The 9,400-nt window shown below is 42.9% G+C and overlaps 1 long non-coding RNA gene across 1 annotated transcript in view; it reads left to right on the forward strand.

Moving 5' to 3' along the window:
• LOC146861871 (uncharacterized) overlaps window positions 1-9,121 on the forward strand; it is a 99,176-nt gene extending 90,055 nt beyond the window's left edge. The window contains exon 3 of the long non-coding RNA XR_014978344.1: window positions 6,916-9,121. This is a non-coding gene — a long non-coding RNA (uncharacterized LOC146861871). The remainder of the gene's footprint in view (window positions 1-6,915) is intronic.
• The last annotated feature ends 279 nt before the right edge of the window (window positions 9,122-9,400 follow it).

Genomic DNA, 9,400 nt, shown 5'->3' on the forward strand with positions numbered 1-9,400 from the left:
TTGCATGGTTTTACTCATGATCTGTGATAAGTACTTCACGTTCGAAATCAGTTTCCTTCGTGGCTTCCTGCTTTCTCTGTATTGGAGAAAAATAAACTGTCTTATCTATTAACATATCTTACATTGTACAAATTTGTTTTCTCTTTCTGTTTTCTGGCACAAGCGTGCACAGTCTTGCCTTTTATAATTGTGAAGGAATTGTCAACTTTTTGCTAGCTCATGGGTTTTCTGTCTCCACATCTTCAACTGACTCTGTTGTGGGTCCTACTAAGATCGGTGTCTGGTGCATCGATTCAAATTGGTTTCATTCTTTTTAGCAAGAAAAAAATATAGGTGTTGTACATTTATATGTTATGTGCACTTCGGAGTGCTCCAGTCTGTTAAATATATGTGTACCCTGTTACTTTTCTGTTAGTTTGAGCTCAAAATATCCCTCCTTGCCCCCTGCCCATGTCATGTTGGTAGTATAAAAGAAGTTTAAAAGTGCATTGTTACATTTAGTTTAAAAACACCGGCTTAACTTCCTGCTAATGAAGCCTTTGGAAAAAGATTAAAATAGGCTCACCAGTTAATTTACTGGACTCTGAATAAAATAAAAAGTTTCCTTTTTTCTCTCTCATGAAAAGTCAACAATAAAGAGCACCCTAGAACACAACAAACGCTTAGCCCCCTGTGCCTATCTACCACAAATAAAGGCAGGAAGGCTACATTTGATTTCTTCTCTAAAACAAGGAGGTTTAGTGTGTGGCTGGTCCGATAGTAGTGGGTTATCTCAATTGATTGTTCAGTCAAGTAACAGATAGCGCGGGAGGAGATATTTAGCAGAGAACTCCTGAACAGAAGCTACAGGTTTGCGCAAAATTTTACATTTTTGGTGAACACTAGGAAGGTTTGCTCGTGTAATGAGTAGTGAAAACAATGAAAGAACAGAGGTGATCCTCTCCTCAGTCCAAAACAGACTGGTTGCTGTATTTAACTGTCAAACGGACACAATAACTCTGATAACGGAGTACCAAAATGACATTCTGTCAATAGCTTGGGACATACTGGGAGTAAACATAACTGCAACACAAAAAGTAAGGGTGGCTATACTGAACTTGATAGAACTACCACCACTGTGTAGTGGTCATACACATTCCAGGCCTAGCCCAGCATTTCCAGACACCACACGCCCAGATCTGGCCTGGCCAAACTACTCACAGGGCTCCTCCACTGCTGAAAGCTCGCAGTACACACCCTCTTTGTATTCACCTGTCTCTCCAGTAGTAATTCAAAATGTTTGGCACTCCTGAACAGGATCCAACTATTCTGTGGAATCCATAGAGTGAGCCCACCATTCACATATCACTCCCCCGCCACGCCAACATCATCCACATATAACTCTGATGGTACAATAGAACACACTGACTCTCAGGGAACATACTTACCTGTCTCATGTGTCAGCCACAAGAAGGGGAGCACACACTTGTTCCAGAAATAGACCATACCTCTCCAGAAAGCCTAAATAGCTATCTCACCTCGTGCCCACCAATATCACATGCAGAGTAGAATGCAGTGCACGACATAGAGGCAGCCTTACAACATATGAGAGACATGGGAATGAGCGTGGCATCAGTGGACTCCATAGCACCACAGATCATTGTGTACCTAATTAACAACCAAATCATAGGTATATCAGAGGGTGATTCTTCCTCATTTATTCCGACACCACCCTTAACTAGCGCTGTCCTCCTGACTGTGTTCCAGGTTTTAGGCATCGAGATCACACATGAGCAACAGATGAGTCTGACAATAGTCCCCACCTATGTTTCCCAGCCACATACAAGAACAGCTCTTTAAATAGAGATCGTTACAACAAGAACTTCACAGCTCAAGAGCAGCGCATAATTAAACACTGCAGGGTGCTACACAAGCACACAAAGAATTTAACACACCCTTGGCCACCTGAAGGCACCTTGGACCGTGATACATTAGACCATGTCACTACATTCCTAGAGGCAAAATACTCAGGCAGCAAGCTTCAGAAGCGCAAAGACACCCAAGCATTTTGGTGTATCTTTAAAGAGAACACGGAGCCATTACTCATGCCCACGGCCCCACCGGTGTATCATGTAGGTGGTATGTTGCCCAATCTCATCGTGTCCCTAGACGTGGCCCCAACTTCAAATGACATGTCAATCGTTGGCTCCTTTGAAATACCAGACTACCCTCTTCCACCACCTTCCCCAATTAACAATGACATAATGGACCAGTTCCAGGGACTGCAATCTCTTAGTGCCCACAGCCCAGCAGTGGATGCTGTGGTGCAAGGGATACCAGGTCAAATTGATGCACAATTCACACTGAAGCTCACACCAGTACAATATACTGTACCCCAACAGCAAGATGATGATGAAGAGTGTGATAACGCCTCCCACATATCACATTCAACATCTCACAGCACACACTCTGGCTCCGGCGCTTCCATTACTGGCAAACAGCAACTCCTTCCAAGTCCGCTCCGCTACTCCCATGACCAGTTGCCGTCAATTAGTGCCACGTCCCAGCATAAGGATAGAACACCTATCCTGGACCTTCCGATTCCACATCGGCAGTTCAGGAGCGGTGAGCAAGAACACCCTGAGACCTTTGCCTTTTCAGACTTTAGTAAATGGAGAAGCAGACCTGAATTAAGTAGAAGCATGGTAGCATAACACCCGACTATTTTCACACAGACCTACTACACAAAATGCAGTCACCCAGCCCCAGGAGCGATGTTGCAGCTGTCCGGGGCCTGTCAATGAACGTAGAGCAAAGCACAAGAAACTCAGTGAAATGCTCAGTAACGTAGACCTCATACCACAAACAAAAGATGCAAGGACAGACACCCCCCTACAGGAGTCAATGCAGATACACACTCCTGAGGGAAGAGAGGGTGTTGAAATACTACAGAATAATGAGGCCACTGTCTCGGGACAGTCGCAACAACTAGTCATGACAACTTCCCTGCCCAAATGCAACCAGCACTTTCACAAACATTGCCATCAGCAATGACACCCATCATTGGCCCGCCACCTAGGTCCACGCTTACTTTCATTCACACCATGCCACAAAGGGAGCATCCAGACGCAGAGGAACAAAAAGGAAAAAGAAAGAGAAAGACCGAGATAGAACGACTGGCTGTGCTGGGGAAACATGGGCGGCCTGACAAAATATCGTAGTGTCTCAGGCACAGCCCTAATACATTCCACTAGGCAGAAAAAAATGACTCCTCTGACTCCCTTGACATTGTGCAGCTGATTACATTACACTAGCACTAATCAGCCCAAACAGCAGAACTAGTGGCATTGATTTCCGCCTTAAAGAGTGGAACGGACAGACGTATCACTGTTTATTCAGACTTTGCATATGTCACGACAACAATACATTCTAGCATCCTACACTGGAAAAGGTGTGGCTTTCTCAAACCAGATGGCACACATGTCATGCATAAAAATGTACTTGAGGAACTAATTGACGCACTGACACTACCGGCTCAGGTAGCTGTAGTTAAATGTGCAGCCCACACAAATGTCCAAGACTTTGTCACCAGAGGTAATGCTCTGGCAGACTGTGCAGCCAAAGCTGCTGCCAGGGGCCCCTGCCTGCGGTACCATTAGAATATTGGCACAACCCCATCCTGTTTGCCTAGAATATACCAACAACAGAACAGCAGAGCAAAGAAGGTGTAGAGAAATACACCCCTGATTTCACACTTCCATACACTATTGACGATACACAACCATATGATCGCATTGCACAACTACACCTCAGAGAAATACAGGAAAGTGCACCAGATCAAGAGAAAGAACTATGGAAGAAGATGCCTCTGATTTTCTCTACAAAAAATGACTGGAAAACCTGTCATGCCACAGGCCTTATTACAAGCAGCGCTAGGCCAGTTAGGCCTTTCCACAAATGTTTCACAAGATAATATGCCCCCAACCATATAAACTGACTGGTGTGTCCCCAATGCCCATGAACTAATACAGCTTTTTGTTAACAAATGCCTCTTCTGTCAACAGTACTCGCCAAACCCAACTATGAAAACTGTTGCCTCCACAATTCCGAAACCAAAAGGCTCCTTTAAACAACTCCACATTGTCTATGTTGACATGATCGGTAGATGTAAAAATTATCAATACCTGATTGTGGTGGTCTGCCCATTCTCACGATGGATCGAAGCTGGACCATGTGTCCACTGTGATGCCAAAGCAGCAGCCAATTTTCTGCTCGGAGAGGCCATTTCACACTGGGGCTTGCCAGATGCTATCTGGTCCGACAACGGCAGCCTTTTTTCAACTGCCATTTTTTCCTTTCTAACAACAATGTTAGGGATTAAACATAAATTGACATCATCGTACCACCCACAAAGCAATGGCATCTGTGAACGCCTGAATGGCCTGCCCAAAAACTAAAATAAGCAAGATTAGTGCCACAATTGTAAAGAAATGGCTTTATTGCCTACCAATTGCCCTGTTTTCATTAAGGATTTCTCCAAGTTCCGACCATGACTTAACGCCCCATCAGCTCGTCACTGGACGATCAATAAATATATCAGTTCCATCAACTAGACCTAAAACAGACACTGAAAGTTCTTCTGAAATTGTGAAAGCTGAAATATATGAGTATCTGTGTGAATTAACTCTTGCTGTGCAGTTCCTTTCTACCCAGTTATCGAAGCGGAAGGAGAAGGGCTCAATCACTCCTAAGCTCCCACCAATCTGTCCTGGAACACAGATCTTTGTCCGAAAAGCTGTCCGATGTTGAAAAAACCCAAAATTTTAAGGACCTTTTCAAGTCATAGACTCTTCACCAACAGCTGTCCGCATTGCCGAGAGGAAAGCATGGATTCACCAAACAGACATCAGGGTTGACCCAGCATCACCCCACCACTAAAAGAAGAACAAGAGGAAGACCAAGCGTTCCCATTGACTAGCCAAGAAGAAGAAGACGGTGATCATTTGGAGGTCTAAGGATTCAGACGCCGCCACAACACAGAAGTGTCCTATGCGAAGTTATGTACTTCTATTTTAATATTTTACATTATTGTCGGAGTGGCACTAGCAATGTTTAACTGGTACTCTGTTATTTCTCATTGTGTTGATAAAAAAAGGCCTGTATTTCCCAAACGTTTGAAGCTGCCAAAGCCACTATGCACCCTGTATCACCTCCCCCTCTATCTGCTAGCACATATACTGAAATTAGCCACCAAAGTAATGCAACAGGTCACCAGAAACGTCAGCACCTCAAATACCTATGTGCACCTTGTGTCCTCACCCCCTTCCCATGTTGAAAAGAGTACTGAATGGGACGGCATCATCGATATCACACTACGTCTCCCACTACTGTCTCGTCATCGTAGGGATGCCCCAGCAGATATACAGCAAGCCACCCATGACCCCCTTAATGACAACATGTGGTACAGCGAGATGGCCACAATAGGAAGACAGAAGACTAATGAATCCTGTTATGTGTGCTCATACATTCCCCATGCAGTAGGCGCAGATAGACTGATTTTCCCTAGAGAAGTACCACCACCTATCGCCAAGTGCCTTCTACATCTGTTCTTTTGTCGCATACAAGGACTAGAACACATAATAAAGGCTGATATTTTCCATATTTACGTGAACACCACAACATGGAATCCTATCCGCATAACATTCTGGGTTCTGTCTTACACAGCCCAGATTGAGGAACTGCTAAATAGACTACACACAGTTGGATATGCCAGTATACAGGTTCTAAATTGAAAAAAGAGAATGAGCCTGTGCCTTGTGTTCTTTGTAAGCTAAATAATTTGCTAAATAGTCAAACACATTGATTTCAGTTTGAACTGGTATTTTAATTTAACCTTTTTATTTTCACTAAGTTTTTGTTCTTCGCTACTTTTTTTCAGTGTGAAAAAGACAAGTGTTTGGTCATATCAAAACTCTATACAACCATGTTTACAAAAATTTGTTAAGAAACATAAATAAATAAAGCATAAATGTGCTGTACAACATATATCACAATCACATTTTACATAAATATAATGTGAAACTCTGGGAAAAACATCCAATACATATATCACAATTGATAATACACTCTTAGTTATGATCCTAAAGACACTTTTAGTGTCTATATTCGGTATCCAACATAATACAGGGAAAGTCGTTATATTGTGAAAAATTTAGATATTCTCTCTATTCACAGATATGAATTATTCAGCAATCCTCTGTATTTTTATCTGCCGACGCGTTTCAAACCCTGGGCGTTGAGTACCAGGAATCTCATCAGGGCAATTGAGTTTTAGCAGCAATGGTGATTTCTGTAGGGGTGTGTCACATAAAACAATTATTACAAGGGTCTCCTTTCTGTTTCACCTTTTATTCACTAATCTAATTGATTCTACGCAAGTTGTTTACCTGAGGATTATTATTAGTCTTCTCTTCGTGGTATACGCTTCACCAAGAGATGCCTACTCTCAGTAGCTAGGGTTTCTGTTAGAAACTGAAAGCACTATCAATATTGTGCATTTTTTACTATTGTATTTAGATATTTCGACTGTTGGCAGTTGTCTGCTACCTTCTTTTTGTCTTTTGGTCCGTTAACAGTTAATGGGGAAATTGCGTGTAACGTCCTGTAAATAATGGACATGCTTAGTCAAACTTTTATAAAATGAAATGTTTGTCATGCTTAATTAAGCTAGACTTTTAGTTCTTTGTACCTTATTGCCGGGCATTCACTGTCTAATGCGATCTCAGCATTTCAAACACTCGCTGGAACGTCTCTTCACAGTTGCGGCGCTCGCTTGTTTAGATTAACAGGAGAGAGGAAGGTACACTCAGGGTGGGGAGAAAATGTCCAAACCAAAACAGGCTTTCAAACTAAAATCACATCTTCTCTGTTTTCTAGGAAATGGCACGGTACCTGTGAGGCGCAACTCAGGATGCAATAGCACTATTTTCAATTTGTACATGCAACATGGCACCTCCACTCTAATGTACTACTACTGGGTCTGTGGAGAACGCCTCTATCTCCAACTGCCTCCATCTCCAACTGCCTCCTCATTGAACTGTGCACCATGGTGACCATGCATGAAGTTCACCTGGTCAATCCAGCAGCCAATGTCTCCCACATCCATGCACATCCAATGACGGGTGATGTCACTTTGCTCCACCGACATCGACGGTATGCTGAGTATTTCGCCAACACCGCCTTTGATGATGTACCACAGGAATTTCGGTTATTTAACGATGCCCAAGTCTTTTTTGGCAGCCTCATCCCAATGTTCCAGATAAAAGCCAATGCACGTTGGCTCCAGGTGACCCGCTATGAAGTCATGCAGGCCATCAACAATACGAGCGATGGGCTGAACGCTATCAAGTAAGAACTACTCCCCCTGAGGCTTAGGGTACTGAAGCACCGGTATATCCTGGACATGTTAACAGCCATGGAGGGTGGAGTATGTCGCAATATTGGGAGCTCCTGCTGCACGTTCGTGCCAGCAAACGATGCAGAGAATGGATCCATCACAAAGGCCATTGAGGACTTAAACAATATAGGGAAGTAAATGGTTGATGAAGGAGGTGCTAGGGCAGACATAGCCACGGACTGGTTCAACTTTAGTTGGATGCCTTCATGGCTATCTGCCCTCCTAAAAATTATAGTACCGGTTTGCGGTGTGCTGCTGCTCCTTTGTTGTGCCGCACAGATAATTTGTCACTGTGTAGAAAATACTGGTAATAAATTAGTGGGTATGAATTATACAGGAACAAGAATGCACAAAAAAAAATATACACGAAGGACAGTAGAACAGGGAATGGGGCTAACATAGCACTCTTAGAAGTCATCGAGCTAACAAGTCAGGGCCACGTTCACTGCAGCCTGTCACTGTTACCCAGGGACAGGTCACTAGCCCCCAACTTCCCCCTGCTAGATACCAAACAAGGGAGAATCCGAATGTAGATACGCCATAACCTACGCTGACACCTTTTACATCCCTTGTCGATATGCTCGAAGAAGAATGTGTAGAGTTGAAAACACTGCAGGAAAGACAATGCTCCTATGTTAATACCACCCCTTGGATGCCCCAGCAAGACCAAGGGCCTGCTAAGTACACCATAAGAGTTTTTTTTCAAGAATGAACAAGAGGCGGGAAATGAAGCAGGGTCCAGTTTTACCATACAATGCCTTAGGTTTAACCATATAATGCCATAGCTATTTCTGTCCCACATCTGAAGCATGAGAGTCTTAAATGTCCATGCCAATTAACATCCAGACGTTTGCTAAAGTGCCCATGCTGTCTTATAGCGTTTACTGAACACAATAGGCCCCACGCCTGCTGTCTCACACGGTTACAGATATCTCTCCCCTCCAAAAGGCCACGAACCTCAGTTTGTTGTTTTTTGGTAAACAAGGTCACCAAACCCCCACTATTCACCACTGCCCTCTATGTGCACATCTTTCCTGTACATCACAATGATGTAGCAATAACAGGATGCATCTACTAGTTAGAAGAATACAATGGGGTAGGAATCAGGTGGGGGCTAGCTGGAACATTCCATTGCTTCACATTTGATGTTTTTCTGCTAAGCTTTAAAAACTAAGACAGCGACATAGCTTAGTAAAAGACCTATAACCTTTTATAAAACTTCTGCTTTTTTAAAAGTTTCCGAAAAGTGACACAAATTGTTTTTGATAAATGTTCAATTTTTGTTATGATCCACAGTCAAACATTGGCCAGAATTAGGACTTGCGGTTAACAGTTCCTCATTAAAATAGTATAAAAGAGCTTCTCCTCAGTCTATTCGTTGACCATCTCGCACAGTGAACTTTTGGGTCACAATGCACATGTGCTCCTGGTTAACCGTCTTATCTAGCATTTTGACAGAGGTTGTAGTGCTTAATTGTACTTTAAAACTCTCTCTCTCTCTCTCTCTCTCTCTCTCTTTTCTTGCATTGCCGTGATTTCAAGCTTACTAAATTTTATGTTTTTACTCATGATCTGCGATGTTTTTGACACTTTTTATTTGCTAGACTGCGTAGTGTTATTATTGAATAATGATTTGTTTTTGACATTTATTGTTTAAATTGCTTGAATAAATGAAGCGACTCTTGACTCACTTCCTGCAATTTCCACGTTTGTTTTATTATTTTAGATAGCACATTTATGCGGTAAATTATGATGTAATTTTTTTTTACCTTCCAACAGGACCTGGGTTCAGGTCCCCACAGTGCAATCAAGTCCCCACAGCATGAGTGTGTTATCATAGTCAAGTCCCCACAAAGATAGTAACACAAACCCACACACACACACATACATGTCCAACAGGACAACATGGAGCACTCACGGAGTCGCAGTTTGTTCTTAAATTAGCAAGTAGATGCGTTTTGGCAT

Source organism: Triturus cristatus, chromosome 2_2 (assembly GCF_964204655.1).
Source record: "Triturus cristatus chromosome 2_2, aTriCri1.1, whole genome shotgun sequence".
Taxonomy (NCBI): Eukaryota; Metazoa; Chordata; class Amphibia; order Caudata; family Salamandridae; genus Triturus; species Triturus cristatus.